The 20,545-nt window shown below is 37.6% G+C and overlaps 1 protein-coding gene across 3 annotated transcripts in view; it reads right to left on the minus strand.

Moving 5' to 3' along the window:
- Positions 1-20,545, minus strand: part of DENND5B (DENN domain containing 5B) — a 212,016-nt gene that overhangs the window by 159,865 nt on the left and 31,606 nt on the right. The gene's annotated exons all lie outside the window — the stretch shown is intronic.

Raw genomic sequence — 20,545 nt, forward strand, 5'->3', positions numbered from 1 at the left:
GCCTTTGACCCTGTTCTGTTAGGCTGAAGTGCTCCCTTCCCTTTTCCTTTCTTTATCTATTAAAATTCTATGCCTCAAAAGAAGATCTACAAATGGCTGATAAGCACATGAAAAGATGCTCAGCAACATTAGTCATTTGGGAAATGCAAATCAAAACCACAATGCAATGCCACTTCACATTCACTAGGATTAGGCTAAAATTAAAAAAAAAAACAAACCCTAGGGAATTCCCTTGAGGCCCAGTGGTTAGGACTCCACACTCCGCACTCTCACTTCTGAAGACCCCGGTCAGTCCCTAGTCAGGGAACTAAAATCCCACAAGCCGCGTGGGGCAGCCAAAAAAAACCAAAAAAACAAAAGACAGGAACACGTGTTGGCTAGGATGTGGAGAAATTGGAATCCTCATATACTGCTGGTAGGAATGTAAAACGGTACCTTAGAAAATATTCTGACAGTTCCTCAACCCAGCAATTCCACTCCCAATTTCAATACCCAAAACTATTGAAAATATGTCCCCCCAAAACCCTGTACGTGAATATTCACAGCAGCATTATTCGTAATAGTCAAAAAGTAGAAACACTCAGATACCCATCGACTGATGAATGGAAAAATAAAATATAATACTTCCAGTACAATGGAATATTTGGCAATACAAAGGAATGAAGTACTAATATGTACCATAACATGGATGAACTTTGAAAATATTATGCTGAGATAAGTCAGACACATACTGTATGATTTCATTTATATGGATTGTGCAGAATAGGCAAATCTATAGAGACAGAAAGTAGTTGCCAGGAGCTGAAAGGAAGGAAGAACAGGGAGTCAACACAGTTATGGGGTTTCTTTTTAGGATAATGAAAATGTTCTAAAGTTGATTTATGGTTTCATAACCCTGTGAATATACTAAAAGACACTGAATTGTTTGCTTTAAATGGGATGTTTGGTATGTGTAGGGTATGTGAATTACATCTCAATTAAACTGTGTTAAAAGCTCTATGAGTACTTTAAGGGCAAGTTCAAATATGATCCTCCCCCATTTCTTACCTTTCCTAGCAAAAATTAATAATTTCCTCTACACTGTCAAAACAGTTGTTATTATAGTTTGTTAGTTATATGTTACCTATATTAGAGCACAAGCTTCTGAACAGTAAAAAACTTTTTACTCTTCTTTGCATCCACTTTCCCAAGACCTAAGGCAGTGCATTACATAGAGCAGATACTCAATGTATCTTTAGGGTACTACAGAATTAATTACCCTCAAAGAGTAACATAGGCAAATAATGAGTGAAATTAAACATATTGAGTCAAATTTACCTGTTAAAAAGTCAAAAATGGTTAAGTGTTATTCTAGGATTCATCTCTTCAAGTGATAGCATGGATGGGGTGGGAAGTTCTGATGGCAGAAGAAAATGGACTAGATAGGTATACTCTGCACCTAAACCAGAAAATACTGTCAAATCCTACGATCTTCTTGTCTGAAGTTTACCAATGCCCCACGGCTACATATTCTGGTGCTCCTGAGTTTTACCATCTTTCTTTCCCTTGAAATAGCCACTTGCTCAAATAATGCACGAGTTGCAGTGTTTTACAATAATTTATACAAGGTAGTATTCCTGGGAAAGATTTACAGTCTTTTTGAATCAGTCTCTCCACAGATTAGAGCACACTAAAGAGACACCACCAAATGCAATGTGTGGTATCCTGGATTGGGCAGAGGAACAGAAAGAGAAGAGCAGTGGAAAAATTAGTGAAATCCAAATAGAGTCTGTAGTTTAGTTAGCAGTATTATGCCATGGTTAATTTCTTAGTTTTGATAAATGTACCATGATTATGTGGAATGTTAACATCTGGAGAGGTGGATGAAAGGTATACAGGAACTCTGTAGTGTCTTAGAAACTCTTCTGCAAATCTAAAGTTATTTCAGGGACTTCCCTGGTGGCGCAGTGGTTAAGAATCCACCTGCCAATGCAAGGGACACGGGTTCAAGCCCTGGTCCAGGAAGAACCCACGTGCCGCGGAGCACCTAAGCCCATGCGCCACAACTACTGAGCCTGTGCTCTAGAGCCTGTGAGCCACAACAACTGAGCCCATGTGCCACAACTACTGAAGCCCAGGCACCTAGAGCCTGTGTTCCACAACAAGAGAAGCCACCACAATGAGAAGCTGACGCACAGCAATGAAGACCCAACACAGCCAAAAATAAATAAATATATTAAATAAATAAAGTTATTTCAAAGTAAAGTGTTTTGCTTATTATTTTTTTTTAAAGAAGACTCTCTACTGTGGAGTAACGTAAAATTAGATATACTCATCTAAAGTTCGTTCACGTTTATTCAACAAATGTTGTGCACCTGCTATGAACATAAGATCATGGGATGAATATGTGAACAAAAAACAAAGATTTCTGCCTTGTGGTGCTTGTATTTCAAGTAGGAGAAGCAGACAATAAATAATAACTTTAATAAGTAAGTTATGTGGTGTGTGAGAAGGTAATAAATGCTATGGAAAAACACAACAGTAAAGCAGTGTTGGGAGATCAGAAGTGGGGGAGGGAAGGAAAGATGGATTTTTTAAAATAGTGGTGTGGAAAGGCCTCACTGAGAAGAGGACATCTGAGCAAGACATGAGGGGGAGCAGGCCAAAGGATACCTGGAGGAAGAGCATTCCAGGCAACGGGGCAGCTAGAGCAAAGGTTCCAAGACTGGGGCGCGCCCAGCTTGTTCAGGAAGCGGCACCACAATCAGTGAGAAGGCAGCACAGAGTGAGGGGTGAGTGGGAGGGGAGAAGGTGAGGAAGGTTTCAGGAACCAGACCACAGGAGCGCTTTGGCTTTTCCTCTGAACAGAATGGGGACCACTGGAGACTGCACAGAGTACTGTGCCCCAACTTAATGTTTTAAAAGAATCACTCTGGCAGTTGTCTTGAAAATACTCTTTACTCAACATCACCTATGTGGTATTCTTAGCCTGAACCTAACCATGAGAAAACAATAAGGTAATTCCAGAATATGGGACATTCTACAAAGCAACAGGCCTGAACTCTTTAAAACAGTCAGTGTCATGAAAAACAAAAAAAAGGGTGAGGGGAACTATTTTAAATTAAAAGAGCCATAACGACCAAGCAAAATGAACCTCGACTGAAATCCTTAAAAGGGGTGTATATTCGTTTTCTATGGCTGCTATAACAATATCACAAACTGTGTGACATAAAACAGAAATGTAATGCCTCACAGCTCTGAAGGCCAGATATCAGAAATCAGTATCACTGGCTGAAAGCAAGGTGTTGGCAGGGCTGTGCTTCTTCTGGAGGCTCTAGAGGAAAATCTGCTCCTGGCTTCTGGTGGCTGCTGGCATTCCTTGGTTTGTTGGCTGTATCACTGCAATATTTACCTCTGTCTTTACATCCCTTCCTCCTGTGTATGCGTGCGTGCGTGCGTGCGTGCGTGTGTGTGTGTGTGTGTGTGTGTGTGAAATCTCTCTCTGCCTCCCTCTTATAGGGACACATGTGAAAAGCATTTAGAGTCCACCAGGATAATCCAGGATAGGATAATCTCTCCATCTCAAAATCGTGAATTTAATCACATCTGCAAAAATACTTTTTCCAAGTAAGGTAACATTTAGGTTCCAGGAATTAGGATCTGATATTTTAGAGGGCTATTATTCAGCCTACTACAGAAGGGAAAGGTATAAAAGATGTTTCTTAGACATTAGATGATACTGAATTAACATTAATTTTCTTAGATGTGATAATAGGATTGCAGTTACAGGATAATATCCTTGTTCTTAGGGGTTATATATTGAAAGAATCAGAGATGAACTTTCATAAAACGTGTAACTTTCTTTCAAATTGTATAGCAAAAACAAATACACATATAGAGAGAGAGAACACTCACTAGATAACTTACAAATGCAGCAAAATGTTAACAACAGGTGAATCTAGCAGGAAGGGTTTATGGGTTTTTATTACACTATTCTTTCAACTCTTCTATAGATTTGATATTTTTCAAAATAAGAATCTGCAGGAAAAAAAATTTTAAGTATACACTAGAGGGGGCAAAGGAAGAAGCAGAAGACTGTAGAAGCTGTAATCTAGGCAAAAGATGATAGTAACTCTAACCAGGGTGGTAGCAGTGGAGTTGGTGAGATGTGGCTGGAGTCGATATATTTTGAAGGTTGAGGCAGTAATTACTGATAGACTAAACAGAGTGTGAAGTGTGAGAGAAAGAGAGGAATCAGGAATGACTCCAAGGCTTTGAGACTGACCTACCATCAACTGAGAAGGGGAAGAATACTTTTTATAGGAAATAACAGAATTCCAGTTTTGGACATACTACTTTTGAGATACTAATTCAAAATGGAAATGTTAAGAAGGCAGTTAGATAAAAGTCTGGATTTCAGGAGAAAACTCTAAGCTAGAGATATAAATTTAACATTTAATCAGTAGAGTGCTAATATAAGATTATACTGAAGTCATGATATTGGACTAGATCACCAAAGGAGACAGTTACAGCAACCTATAAAATCACAAAGCAGTACACATCAGGGCAGAAAAGAACCAAAGAAAATTGTATAACCTCAGTCATCCTAAGATTGGATGGAGCTATCAGCATTTCTTCAAGGAAACTGATCCACTGAAGGAAGCCCAGACTACTTAAATGTCTTGAAAGATTTTCTGGTTCCCCCAAATTTTACAATATATACTGCTATATAGCATTCCAAGTCCTACAAAAAGAATTAAAACATCCATCACTCAAGAGAATACCTTTTAAAAAAACGCCCAACACAAAATGATGACAATTTTTATTAAGAATCTCTTATATTACATTTTTAAAAGACAAAGTATATACAAATATATAAAGTATATAAAACAGGGATAGCTATATTTGCCTTATCAGTAGTCATTGCTTTGAATTCTGCACCCTCCAAAAAATCCATTTAGCACAACTACCCTTCCTCTATTTTCTTTAAAAATGTTTATTTATATATTTGGTTGCACCGGGTCTTAGATACAGCAGGCAGCTCCTTAGTTGTGGCACATGGGCTTCTTAGTTGTGGCATGCCAACTCTTAGTTGCAGCATGCATGTGGGATCTAGTTCCCTGACCAGGGATTGAACCTGGGCCCCTGCATTGAGAGCGCGGAGTCTTTTATCCACTGTGCCACCAGGGAAGTCCTGCCCCTCCTCTATTTTATTATTGCTTCCAAAGAGACAATCTAGAACTTTTGTGTTATGCAAACTAAACACTATAGCACTGTAGTTCAATTTTAATGAAATTTAATACAATGAGACATTAACTAAATGGAAACAGACGAGTAACATATCTAAGGAGGAGCAACAGTTTTGGTTTTTTTCCCCCTGGTAGAAGGAACCTTGTTTTTTAATTTAATTTAATTTAATTTAATTTTGTTTTTTAACTTAGGAGGTGCAACAGTTTAAAAACAATATGTGGATTTTTGTTTCAGGATATTCGTGAAAAATCTCACACTGTATACAACATTTTGAATGTACATACATTTTTCTAGAAAGAAGGTTCAAACATTTTATTACATTTTCAATGGGATCCATGATCTCAACATAGTTTAAACTTTCAGGCTTGAAAATTAACATTGCTAGAGATCTGAAAGTCGAAGCACAAACTGAGTGTGTCAAAATTAAAAATTTATTGGATTTTAAAAATAGAATACACACTTTCACATCTTTAAAAGCAAGTACACTGATGATAAGGGAAATCTGTCAATTTCAAGTCATGTTTAGACACCATGAAAATTTTCTTATGAAAACATGCTCCAAAGAAATTCCTTAACAGAACAAGTACACTTACTTCTGAAAACTTTAAACCTTAAAGGAACAGAAGCCTAAGACCTTACATTTAAATTCCTGTTCTCAATTACCAGTGAGATTATTAGCTAATTCCCCCTGCTTCTAATAATCAGCCAAGAGTTATCTCCCATTTTACTTCAGGCATCTAAAAAAGGCTTTTAAATTAGAGAAATAGGTAAAACCGAGGAAGGTCCTCAGTAAAATGGGTAAAACATGAAAGAGAAGAAGAGGCAGAAACAGCCTTAATCATTATTTTCAACTTGGTTCAGTTTATTCAGTATTCAAAGAAATTCACACTTTCTTGTTCAAAAGTGTGTAACTACTTTTTTTTTTTTTTTTTTTTTTGCGGTATGCAGGCCTCTCACTGTTGTGGCCTCTCCCGTTGCGGAGCACAGGCTCTGGACGCGCAGGCCCAGCGGCCATGGCTCACAGGCCCAGCCGCTCAGAGGCATGGGGGATCTTCCCGGACTGGGGCACGAACCCATGTCCCCTGCATCGGCAGGCGGACTCTCAACCACTGTGCCACCAGGGAAGCCCTAAAGTGTGTAACTACTTTTAACATTAAACATAAAAGCTGACTTAAAGTCTCCTCAATTCTTTACACAATACCTAACATTTATATTCTAACTAAGTGGTAAGAATTGTTCTTAGCACTTTATTTGTATTAGCTCACTTAATCCATGTATGTGTATACATATCTTTTATTTTGTTTTGTCCTTTGCTGAGGCTTGAACTCCCTGGGCTGACAAAAAATACCTGTATCACATCCTAATTATAACCAAAGGTTCACTTTGGGGTTTGATTCAGAAGTGTGACTTCCCCAAGAAGAGCCTTCCAAGTCCTGAATCCTGGCATCAGAGCTGTCACTGGTCTGGACTAAAGGTCTAGTGTGGCTCTGTTCAACCTGGGATTACATTCTTTCCAGGATGAATATAAGAATCTCTTTCAGTTCAAAACTCAAATATCGAATGGACCCCGCAACTGCCTTGATCTCTCCAACAGAAAATGACTTCCTATGCCCATTTCCCTCACCATAATAAACAATCTAGACCTAGCCTAAAAATAAATCAAAGCAGAAAGATACTTCTAAGCTACCCATTTGGGGACCATGAAGGTCTTCACTCTGACCTGAAAGAGAATTACTTTACTCAGGTTATATTTATAAAAGACTGAATAATAATGAAAAGTGCATATTTTACAATAGTCAGTGAAAGAACAGTATAAAAGGATATATAAGGTAGGAGAAAAACTATATAAAATCACATTAAAAACAAAAAGGAAATACAATGAAATATTAACAATCGCTGTGGCTGGGGTTTACACTTCTAAAATATTTTTTTTTCTAGTTTTTGTTATTAACTTAGCATTAATTTGTGCTTTTTAAATATTTATTCTCAAATTATAAACTATATATATGACCTATAAAATAACTAATCTAGATAGTTAGCTTTATATTAGAGTATATTTGTTTATCCCATATCAAAATGTTATTTCCTAAACAGGTTGTCATCCTATAACTATTTTCTGATCATTTTCCCGAAACCTTACCAAAACAAAGCTCTCTTATAATCTTTCTCCATTTTGTTTTCAACTCCTCCCTGAAAAATACGTATTTAGTGGGAATCAAGATTTTCTGCTCAGAGTGTAAAATCACTCTAGATTTAAAAGCAACATTGGGCTTCCATGGTGGTGCAGTGGTTAAGAATCCACCTGCCAATGCAAGGGACACGAGTGTGAGTCCTGGTCCAGGAAGATCCCACAGGCCATGGAGCAACTAAGCCTGCGAGCCACAACTACTGAGCCCACGTGCCACAACTACTGAAGCCTGTGCACCTAGAGCCTGTGCTCCGCAATGAGAAGCCACCGCAATGAGAAGCCCACGCACCGCAGTGAAGAGTAGCCCCCGCTAGCCACAACTAGAGAAAGCCCACGCACAGCAACGAAGACCCAATGCAGCCAAAAATAAGTTTATTTAAAAAAAATTTTTAAACCTTGTTTATACAAAATAAATAAATAAAAATAATAAAAGCAACATTATAACCCCACATCTAAAAGCCCCTGGAATAGCAGAAAACATTGTTGAATGTGTATTTCCTGTACACTAATTTAAGTATCTTTGTCCTATTAAAAAAAATGGCGATATCTGATTGATACATTCAACAACAGCAACCAAAATCTATGTTGAGTTCACAGTTTGCAAAGTGAATTTCCAAAAATATCACATTAACACATTCAAGTTTAGTTGGCAGAGACACATCTGCAATGTTTAACAGAAACAAACAGCCTAAGATTGGCACATGGAGAATGGCAGCTCTGAGTTTATCTCCTTCCAGCAAATGTGCTTCATTAGCCATTGTGCTTTTTTCCTTCAAAGACTCTCAGGTCACTGCCACATTGCTTCCTATTAGGCAAGTTAGTACTGAGAAATGGTGCCTAAAGCTAAATAGATATAGATATGTATATATATCATCAGTCTGTGATCCTGGCAAATTCACATTTAGTTTTGTTTGTGTTTTACTTTTCTTTGTTTAAAATACATTTTCAAACTTTCACCTAAGGACAGAGAATAAGGGAAAAGTATAATTAACCGCTATGTACCCATCATCCAGCTTCAACAATTACCAATATTTTGTTATTCTTGTTTTATCTATTCCCCCCCAACTTTTTTAAGGGAGGGAGTGGAATACTTTAAAACAAATCTTGGACATGATCAGAAGAAAGTCTCTTGCTATCAAACTTAAAAGTTGTAAATACACTTGTCTTCTTTCACTTAAACCTAATAGTATTAAAAATATTTAAAATGGAAACTTCCCTGGCAGTCCAGGGGTTAAGACTCCATGCTTCCACTGCAGGGAGTGCTGGTCTGATCCCTGGTCTGGGAATTAAGATCCCACATGTGGGATGTGGTCCCACAAGGTGTGGCCAAAAAATATATTTTTTGGTGTGGCCAAAAAAATATTTATTTAAAATGTTAAGATTTTAAACAATGTCTACTACAGCTTAAGTTAGAATCGGTCTTTTGGAGCTAGAAGAAAAAGATATCATCTATTTCCTTGCTATTCAAATTGTGATATTTGGGCCAGCAGCATTGCTACTACCCAGGAGCTTGTTCAAAATGCAGAACCTCAGGCCCAGCCCAGACCTCCTGAACCAGACTCTGCCCCCCAGTGACTGACATGCTCATTCAGCTCCGCGAAGCGCGGCTGAACCAACTCTGCTCAGTTGAGAAAACTGAGGCCGAGAGAGGTCAAGTGAGTCTCCCAACAGGAGTAAAACCCAGGATATCTGACTCTGAGACCAGGTTTTTTCCTTACATGACACGCTGTCTCTCAACAAACCTGCCTCCCATCACAAGACCTGAGGCTTTCACATCCTTCTGGAAACTAATTCAATAAACAGGTAAGTGAATTTCCCATAGGATAATTTTTTTAAATTCATGAGAGCCTGATATTTTCCCAAATAATATAGCTGGAGCAGAATCTGTAAATTAATCAAACCTTTTCCTTCTCTGGGTAAAAGGATGGACCTTTCCAGCAAGAGTGCCCTCAAGGGGACCAATTTAATTAATTTATGGCTAGGTATTTTTTCAATGGTGAGTACTATAGTTTCCTTACACAGAGAATATATTACTGCGTGCAAATGAAAACTTGGGCCTTTCAGCATAGGATCAATAAGCACAGTACTGAAAGCCAAACTCATTTTCTAATTATGGCTTCAGTAAGAAAGTTCAGAAATGAGTTAAAATGTACCATCTATTCACATCAGCAGTGATAACCAAGTCTCCTTGTTACACTAAAAAGGCATTGTCTTTTTTTCTTAATTGTAAGAAAAGAAATTATAATTTTTAAAGTTGTGAATAAAACCTAAGATTTTAAAAATTATTTTAAAAGGCAAATGTTACTTTAATTATGGTACCTATGTATTTTTTTAAATTTATTTTTATTTTGGCTGCATTGGGTCTATGTTGCTGCGTGCGGGCTTTCTCTAGTTTTGGCGAGCGGGGGCTATTCTTCATTGTGGTGCGCGGGCTTCTCATTGTGGTGGCTTCTCTTGTTGCAAAGCACAGGCTCTAGGCACATAGGCTTCAGTAGTTGTGTCATGTGGGCTCAGCAGTTGTGGCTCACGGGCTCTAGAGCACAGGCTCAGTAGTTGTGGCGCAAGGAGTTAGTTGCTCCACAGCATGTTGGATCTTCCCGGACCAGGGCCCAAACCCGTGTCCCCTGCATCTTTAGGTGGATTCTTAACCACTGTACCACGAGGGAAGTCCCTATGTGTTTTTTTAGAAAAGAAATTTTTGTCACATGGGTTTCTGGAAGAGGACACTCAATTTTCAAAAGAGAACTTTACAACACCTGGAAATTCCAGAGGCTTTTGCAGGACACTAGTAAGAAAGCTATTTTCTATAGAATAAAGAGATTCTGAAATTTTCACTGGAGTGTCTTTTCTTAACAAAATAAATAATGTAGGATTTTTTTTTAAATGTCAAAACCAGTAATTTTTCTTCAAGAATACTGGTAGAGGGCTTCCCTGGTGGCGCAGTGGTTGAGAGTCCTCCTGCCGATGCAGGGGACACGGGTTCGTGCCCCGGTCCGGGAAGGTCCCACATGCCGTGGAGCGGCTGGGCCCATGAGCCATGGCCACTGAGCCTGCATATCCGAAGACTGTGCTCCGCAACTGGAGAGGCCACAACAGTGAGAGGTCCGCGTACCGCAAAAAAAAAAAAAAAAAAAAAAAAAGAATACTGGTAGAGTAAACCGGTACAGCCCTTATGGAGGGCAGTTTGGCAATATGCATTAAAAAATAAAATATATATGCCACTGGATCCAGTAGCTTCCCCCTTAGGAATATGACCTAAAGAAATAATTTAAAATGTGTGCAAAGGTTTTCCTACTAGGAAGTTTTGTGCAATACTGTTTATAAATAAAAAATTCAAAACAACCCAAGAACTTATTGGAAGACAATATGTAAATAAATAAGTGCATCATAAAGTACATGATATTCTATTCTTAAAAGGATAATGCAGCTCTACAATGAAATCACCTCCAAAATATATTATTCAGTTTGAAAAGACTAAGATAATGTTTTATATAATGAAATCATATTATGATTATGAAAATATATTAAATAAAACATTTAAGTCATATATATTAAAGTTACTATTAAATAAACAAATAAATTACTTATTATATGTTGTATCTTCACCTATAGAGAGTAGAAGTATGATGTCCAATAAAATATATCAGTAGTTACCTCTCAACAGTTGGGCTGCTGTTCATTTTTACTTCCTTTATATTTCCCTGTAGTGCTTCAATTTTCTATAAAATCATGTATAATATATTTACAATCAGTTTAAAAATACAATTATATGCATTTTTTTAAGGCAAAAAGTAGAAGTACAAATTCAAGGCTTAGAGTGAATAAGGAAGCTTAACAATGGAGAAAAAATAATAAAAGCAAAAAGCCCTCCCCACCTGCCTACTACACTTCAGGTCTTTTGGAGAATAGGGAAGAGGAGAAATGAGTAAAAGAGCTGAAGGGTGGCAACAGTGAGCAACCTGTTACACCACAGAGAAGCTCACCACTTTAACCACAGCAGAAGCATAGCGCGGGAAGGTGCTCTTAGGTCTACCCCCGCCCCCCCCGAAACAAAACCAGCCACACAGACTAGTCTCAGCAGCTCACTATCATGATAATCTAGCTTTGGCCATACTCAGACACTGAGCCCATTCTAAAGTTACATGGAAGTATATCACAAAGTTTTACTGTTATTTTCAGTAATTCCTCATAGAGGGCAGTTCTAAATTTCTTCATATATGATGTATCAATATGGGTCAAAACTTCCCTGTCCCTCCTTTTTTTCTTTTTCCTGGGCTTGGAACAAAAAGCAATTGCAATGATATCACTTCACAAAGATTACTGCAGTGAGGGGACTTCCCTGGTGGGCCAGTGGTTAAGACTCTGTGCTCCCAATGCAGGGGGCCCAGGTTCCATCCCTGGTCAGGGAACTAGATCCCACATGCATGCCGCAATTAAGAGTCCACATGCCACAACTAAAAGATCCTGCATGCCACAACGAAGATCCCACATGCCACAACTGAGACCCAGTGCAGCCAAATAAATAATTGAATAAATATTACAAAAAAGATTACCGCAGTGAAACTGAAGGAACAGCAAAATAAGAAAACCAAACCTTTGATCTATGGAGACTTATAGATGTCCAAGGTCAAACAGAAACTATTCTCTAGAACTTCTAAATTTTAGATGCAAGATCCAAATAACTCCCTACCCTAGTCTTTTAGTTTGTACCCAAGTATCACAAGCTTTTATTTTCAAGGTTTATTCTGACTTTGCAAATAAAATTGGGCATTTTACTAAAACTTCTTTGAACTCATTACTCCATGAATAAAACAAGAAAAATACCCATACTGATGTAGAGAAACACATTTTGCACAGTACTCTAAATCAACTCCCCTTTGTTTCCCTCCTGTAAAGGACTGGCTTAATTACAGTAGTAAAGCCCAAAAAACCAATCAATCTAATCAATCTAAGAATTGACTATGCATCCATTTGGCAATTGAAGGTTTATTTTAGTATTTGAAACTCTGTGGTTGTTCAAACTAGAAACCTCATGAATTTAGTTTGATATTGATTTCTATTAACAAATGCAACTGACACAATTTCATCCCTCATTAGGAGTGATTTAAGACTCTTAAATGCCAACTTAATCAGCATTGTTGAAGCATTATCTGTGTGGAGAAAAAAAGTATACTTGTCCTTCCAAATATCAGTCATTCAATCACCAGATACACCTTCATTCAGTGGTAAATACGTTATTTAGAACAGAAGTTTTAATAACAGGTGAAAAATGAAAAGCAAACTTTCTACCATCCTAGTACTGACAGACAATCCTTATTACTTAGGGAAGGGAAAATAATCAGTCTCCAGCCTATTTTAGTTGAACCCTTCCATTAGTAGAGGAAATGAACTGATGGCACATCAAGCTACTCTCCATAAATTACTTTTCCTCAACAAATTCAGAGACAAGCTCAAGAACTGGGACACAGAATGGAAGAGAGAAGAAAGAAGGACATGGTCTCCTAAGCCACATTATAGTTCAGAATCAGCTCCATTCAACTAATTGAAACTATCAGTAAGAATTTTCCATCCGCTAGATCAGCTACTTTCTATCATTCATTATGATACACTGCTTAAGCACACCAAGTTGCCAAATCACAAATATTTTGGCATTATCTCAAGCAAGGAATAAAATCACAAGAAAAAAATTTAAACCCTACTATGTGCAACAGCTAGTCATTTTCAAAATTTATAATATTAATGTATCAATTATACCAGTGAAGATATTCTGCCTATATTTTGTTTCATTGTTCAGCTTAATGAAAGTGTGATGGAAAAGTAAGCATTTATTACTATCTGTTTAGCAATTATATACTTGAAGTTCAATCAAAGATTTTAGAACATCACTGAAACAGTTAAAGGAACACAATCAAAAGATGTTAATCCACCAGGAAAAGGGTGAGCTGTATGTTCACTCTGATCTTGAGCTTACTACCAAAGGAAAAATTTTAAGAATTTTCTAAGAGAAGGAAAAAGAGGGAAAAGAAAAGAGATACTCTGAGTGCAGCCACCATCCTTTACTATCCTATCCTTTAAAAAAAATACTCTCGGGACTTCCCTGGTGGCACAGTGGTTAAGAATCTGCCTCCCATGCAGGGGACACGGGTTCGAGCCCTGGTCCAGGAAGATCCCACATGCCGCAGAGCAACTAAGCCCGTGAGTCACAACTACTGAGCCTGCGCTCTAGAGCCCGCAAGCTGCAACTACTGAGCCTGAGTGCCACAACTACTGAAGCCCACACACCTAAAGCCCGTGCTCCACAACTACTGAAGCCTGCACGCCTAGTGCCTGTGCTCCAGAACAAGAGAAGCCACCGCAATGAGAAGCCCGCGCACCGCAACGAAGAGTAGCCCCCGCTCGCCGCAACTAGAGAAAGCCTGCGCACAGCAACGAGGACCCAATGCAGCCAAAAATAAATAAATAAATAAACATTTAAAATATATATATTAAAAAAATACTCAAAATTTTTCCCTAAAAATGTTTTAAATGTGCTTACTAGATACAGTATTAATGCTAGAGTGTCCATGAGCTCTCGTTGGCCCTTTTCCTCTTCTCTACCTACAGTTCTCTCCTTGGGTAATGTTATCCAGGCTCAAGGATTTAAATACATGCATAATTTATAATTCCAGCTCAGACTTTTCTAACTTGAAACTCATACACTTAACCACATACTTGACCAAGATATCTAATAAGCATTTCAAACTCAGCATGTCCAAAAATAAATTCCTGATCTGCACTGCCACCCCTCCAACCAATGCAACCCACAGTCTTCCCCATTTAAGCTGACATCAACTCCATTTTTCAAGTTGCTCAAGTCAAAACCTTTGGAACTGTTCTTGATTCCTATCCTTCTCTCACATCCCATGATTTGGTAATGAAATCCTATTGCTTCAATCTTCCAAATATATCTAGAAACTAACCATATCTCACCATGTGTTCTGAGCTGCCACCATCTCTTGCCTAGATTACTGCAGGCTTCCTCACAGATCTTCCTGCTTCTACCCTAATACCCCTACAGTTTCATCTTTATACAGCTGCCAGAATGACCCTTTTAAAACTAAGTCAAAGGTCTCTCCTCTATTCAAACCCTGCCATGGCTCCCCATCTCTCTTAAGAGTTAAAACCAAAGCCCTTTCAATGATACAAAGCCTTTCATGATCTGACCTCATGTGCGACCCTTCTGCCCTCCCCTCCTGTTATTCTTCCCACCGTTCATTCCTCCAGGCCCCTTAAGGTTCCCTGAAGTCACAAGACAACCACCAGAACCACACTGAGGGCCTTTGCTTTTCCTGTTCTCTTAGCCTGGAAGGCATTTATCCCAAACATTCACTCGGTTAACTCCCTTACTTCCTTCAAGTCTTTGTTCAAAGATCACTTCTCAGTGAGGCCTACCCTGTCCACTCTACTTAATATAGCAGAAGGAAGGAAAGAAGGGAAGCAGGGAGGAAGAAATTCACCCTCAGTGAACTCATCTCACCTTGCAAAGACTGTGGAAGAAAGTACTAGTACTAGAGGGAGTATATTCCCATGAGAAAATGGAACAGGAGATTAGCTGGAACCCTTCATCAAGACCCTAGTCATGTTTAGAGACTTGAAGAACTCTATGTGCAAAGGACAAAGAAAAGAAGAGTTCTGCTACCAAAAAGGATCTATACACAGAGGCCCTATCTGAGTCACAAATATATATCTGGTATACACTAATGTAAGAGGCTCATGGGGAAAACAAACAAACACAATTTAAAGCATAGCAAACCATTTCCTTACCTACACATGGCAAAAGAGAAACAGCAAGGAAATATATCTCAATGCCAGGTACATGCAAATAAATTAAATAATTTCTGCTCCGTATACCTGTAACAGTTTGTCTCTTACCTGAGATGCTCAGCTTTAGAAACAAAAAACAAAACAACAAACTCATCATCATTCTGAACTCTGACTAGCCAACATCTAACTTCCTGAATTCATAGTTTCAGTTTTCAAAAAGGACACCTAAAGCTCCAATCGGTTTAGCATAACATGAAGTGCCAAACAGAAAAACTTGTCATTTCACGGACAAGTGAAAAATCAACAATTTATTCAAACATGTATTGAGTACCTAATATTTGTCAGGCCTGTGATAGGAGCTGATATGGCCTTGAGTGTAGTGACTATAGTCAAAATGAGGAACAAATATCAAACACATGAGCATTTGCTTTTATTTTAAGCATATTTATCAATTATATTGATAATGAGTATACATTCTGGCACTGTACTAGATGCTCAGGGGTTATAAAGGTGAATAATAGATTATATTTATTGTTAATTGTACGCCAGACACTGCATATTATCTCATTTATTAATCCAACAATTTTATGAGTTAAACATCCTCGTTTTAGAGATGATAAACTAAAGCTTAGAAAATTTAAGAGGCAAAATTAGCAAGTCTCAGAGCTGGGGTTTAATCTCAGGCACTTTAAACTCCAGGACTCATGTACTTAACTGTTATGCTAAACTGCTTCCCTCAAGTAGCTTCAAGTCTGGAGAGCAGAAAGATAAGCTTAGAAATAATGTTAATACATGTGGCCAGCGCCATCTCATTAGTGCCCAAAAGTCTACCTGGTAAATAAAAATGGCAAATTAAGTACCTACAGTAAAGAATTTACACATTTTATACTACAGAATTACTCCCTAAAGGACAAATTTAATTTTTTAAAATTTATTAATTTTTATTTATTTTTGGCTGTGTTGGGTCTTCGATACTGCACGCGGGCTTTCTCTAGTTGCAGCGAGCGGGGGCTACTCTTCATTGAGGTGTGCGGGCTTCTCATTGCAGTGGCTTCTATTGTTGTGGAGCATGGGCTCTAGGTGTGTGGGCTTCAGCAGCTGTGACACGTGGGCTCAGTAGTTGTGGCTCACGGAGTTAGTTGCTCCATGGCATGTGGGATCTTCCCAGAGCAAGGCTTGAACCAGTGTCCCCGGCACTGGCAGGCGGATTCTTAACTGCTGCGCCACCAGGGAAACCCAACAAATTTAATTTTAAAGAAATAAATAGCTTACAGTTGTATATGATTTACATAATGACAGCAATTTTACAAGAGAAGTAAAATGAATGAAAATAATAGATAAAAGCAACTAAGTCCTTTCTACTCTAAAAAGGCCGATCTGCAATAACTTCAATTTAATTATTTCAGTGACAAGACCTCCAATTCTGTCCAACTCATCTCTTCCTAACACATGGGAACAAAATCAGGTGACTTTAATATAGCACAAAACTGAAAGCCACTTTAAGTATTCACCTAGAAACTTTTTTTTCACAGATTCTAAATACTTATGTAGAAAAGGTTTCCTTCTGCCTCTAAGTAAAACTTCTTTTTACACGTTAGCTACACAAAGCTTCCTAAGACAGATGGGCAGCCTGCAAGGCCTTCAAATCCTTTGTTTAAAAGGTGGCAAATGGGTCCTATTGACCAATAAAACCAGCCAGGTTTCTGAGAAGCACTGACCCCAATAAAGCCATTATGTTTCTTCATCTTGCAAGACCAGAGCAGACAAAGACGCCAAAGCTAAAAGAAGAGAAACCAGAGGAAGATCAGACAAACATTAAAATCTGTATCATACAAATTTGTGACACAAACAGCCCCTACTTTTTTTTTAACACTGCCTTCACAATGTTAACCTACAAAAATGAAAAGACTGACCCCACTCTGTTTTTAAAATCTTAATCTATCACTCAACTAGGTAAAATCTCAGCAGTTGGTATGAATAAAAACTGCTAACCTCTTTAAAAATATATACAAGGGTTTTCTTCCCATGTAAAACAGGGAGCTAAGAGAATAAAGTCATATTTGACCATTGAAGACATTCCTAAATAGTGGAAAAGTTTCTTCTTAAAAAAAGAAGTAGGAAAAAAAAAAGAAGTAGGTATGTATAGAAATCCCTGAAGAAGCTATCAAAATTCTGTTAGAATAAACAAATTCAGTAAAGTTGTAGGATATGAAATAAATAACAAAAACCTGTTGCAATTCTGTACACTAATAACAAACTATCAGAGAGAGAAATAAAGAAAACAATACCGTTTACAACTGCATCGAAAAGAATAAATATTTAGGAATAAATTTAACCAAGGAAGAGAAAGACTTGGGATATCAAAAACTTCAAGACATTAATGAAAAAAAAATTTATGACACAAATAAACGGAAAAATATTCCACGCTCATGGACTGGAAGAATCAAGGTTGTTAAAATGTGATTACTACCCAATGCAATCTACAAATTCAGTGCAATCTCTATCAAAACTCCAATGACATTTTTCAAAGAAACAACAAATAATCCCAAAATTTGTAAGGAACCACAAAAAAACCTGAGAGAGAAAGAAGAAGAGAAAGAAGAAGAAAGCTGGAAAGAATCTTGAGAAAGAAGAACAAAGCGGGAGGCATCACACTCCCTGATTTCAAACTATATTACAAAGCCATAGTAATTAAAATAGTATGTGACTGGCACAAAAACAGACACATAGATCAATGAAACAGAGTACAGCATGCAGAAACAAACCCACACATAAATGGTCAACTAATTTACAACAAAGGAGCCAAGAACATACAATGGGGAAAGGACAGTCTCTTCAACAAATCATGATGGGAAAACTGGACAGCCACATGCAAAAGAATGAAATTCAACCACTATCTTACACCATACACAAAAATTAACTCAAATGGATTAAAGACTTGAATGTTAGATCTGAAACCATAAAACGCCCAAAAGAAAATACAGGCAGTAAGCTCCTTGACATAGGTCTTGGCGATGATTTTTTGAATCTTACACCAAGAGAAAAAGCAACAAAAATAAATAAGTGGGACTATATCATACTAAAAACTTCTGCACAGGAAAGGAAACCACCAACTAAATGAAAAGGCAAGCTACTGAATGGGAGAAAGTATTTGCAAATCATGTATCTGGCAAGGGGTTAATAGCCAAAATATATAAAGAACTCTTACAGTAGCCAAAAAAAAACAAAACCCCAAACAATCCAATTTAAAAATGGGGAGAAGATCTGAATTGACATTTTCCCAAAGACACACAGATGGCCAGCAGGTACATGAAAAGATGCTCAACATCATTAATCATCAGGGAAACACAAACGAAAACCACAATGGGATATCACCTCACACCTGTCAGACAGGCTATCATCAAAAAGACAAGAAATAAGGATGTAGAGAAAAGGGGAATCCTTGTGCACTGTTGGTGGGAATGTAAACTGATGCAGCCACTGTGGAAAACAGTATGGAGGTTCCTCAAAAAATTAAAAATAGGACTATCGTATGATCCAGCAATTCCACTTATGAGTATATAGTTGAAAAAAATGAAAACACTAATTCAGAAAGATACATGGACTCCAATGTTCATAGCAGCATTGTTTACAATAGGCAAGATATGGAAGCAACCTAAGTGTCCATCAACAGATGAATGGATAAAGAAGATGTCACTCACACACACACACACACACACACTATGGAATATTACTCAGCCATAAGAAAGAATGAAATCCTGCCGTTTGCAACAACAATATAGATGGACCTAGAGAGTATTATGTTTAGTGAAATAAGTCAGAGAAAGACAATCTACGTTATCTCATGTGGAAATCTAAAAACTAAAACAAATATATATAGCAAAACAGAAAGAGACAGACACAGAGAACTAACTAGCAGTTACCAGTGGGGAGAGGGGAGGGGGAGGGACAAGTTAGGGGTATGGGATTAAGAGATACAAGCTACTATGTATAAAATAGATAAACAACAAAGATATAGTGTACAGCACAGGGAAATACAGCCATTACTTAAATGGAGTATAATCTATAAAAATATTGAATCACTATGTTGTATACCTGAAATTAATATTATAAATCAACTATAATTCAATAAAGAAAGCTAATCTTAAAATATAAAAGGATTCCTTGTGCTCTCTCTTGATCTACATTCTGAATGATTTCAAGAGATCTCTAAGAAATAAGAAACATGCAAATGTCTTTTACAAACAAATTTTTTTAAGTTTACTAATCATATGCTCTTTAAATCAAAAATAAAATTTCTTTTATGAAAATGAAGGGTACTCTTTAAAGATCAAAAGAGATTCATAATTCAGACATGCTTAGAGTATCATATGTACTTTTAAGCATAATGAACTGTAGTGGTTACTTTATTCAAATCTGACATTATTTAATTTGTTTCACAGTTTATTTTTCAAGATAATTTGAGTATACACAAACTTTTCCTTGAGTGTCTATTCTTTATTGATTACATCCACAACAACAAAGAAAGAAAACAAGGGCAACCCACTGCAACTCCAGATTGGCTACCAAAACTGAGAATATGTGAGACTCTAATGGAAACAAGGCAGGGACTGTTAGAGCCCATGAATATTTCAGAAGAATAATGAAAAAGGGTGCCAGATGGGTTCGCTTGCAGCTGGCTAACTACTAAATTTCTGACCAAAGCCAAATGCTTCCTTACATAATCTATCAAGCACTTTTCAGTTCCCTTCTACTACCACCCTTTTCATTCTTTTTTTTCATTTTCCTTTTCTTTTTTAAAGAGCAATACCACCATCACTTCTCTTTCAAAGTGGGACTGTTTTTTGTTTTTAATTTTTAAAGAAAAGAAAAGAACACCTGTGTGCCCTGTACTGCTGAGGCCAAAGCATGAGTCTAGCTAGGTGTTACTGCTGAAGCAAAAATGGACAAAGGAAGTGCTACAAAAGCCTAACCACTCTTTCGTAAACAAAGTAGTTTAAAATAAACACTAACTGCCAAGGGTTATCAAACATAAGTACAAATCAACTCTGCTTAGCTGACAGAGGGGAAAGCTCATCCTTCCCAGAGCACACTGGTCCCTGCCTACCTCTCCAGACTCATCTTCCAACACTGTACCCTATATTCCAGAGACAAAAGCAGCTGAGTTCACTCAAGTTCTTTTAACAATAAAAATTGAAATTACAAATAACATGTAAGCGCCTACTATGCGCCAGGCATAGTAGGATTTGATCAACAAATCCCAAGAGGAGCTAGAGTACTATTATCATTAGGTAAAGGGAATTTAAGTAACTTGCCCAAAGCAGT

Source organism: Delphinapterus leucas, chromosome 11 (assembly GCF_059928025.1).
Source record: "Delphinapterus leucas isolate spDelLeu-1000000601 "Yukka" chromosome 11, BTC_Dleu_Yukka2, whole genome shotgun sequence".
Lineage (NCBI taxonomy): Eukaryota > Metazoa > Chordata > Mammalia > Artiodactyla > Monodontidae > Delphinapterus > Delphinapterus leucas.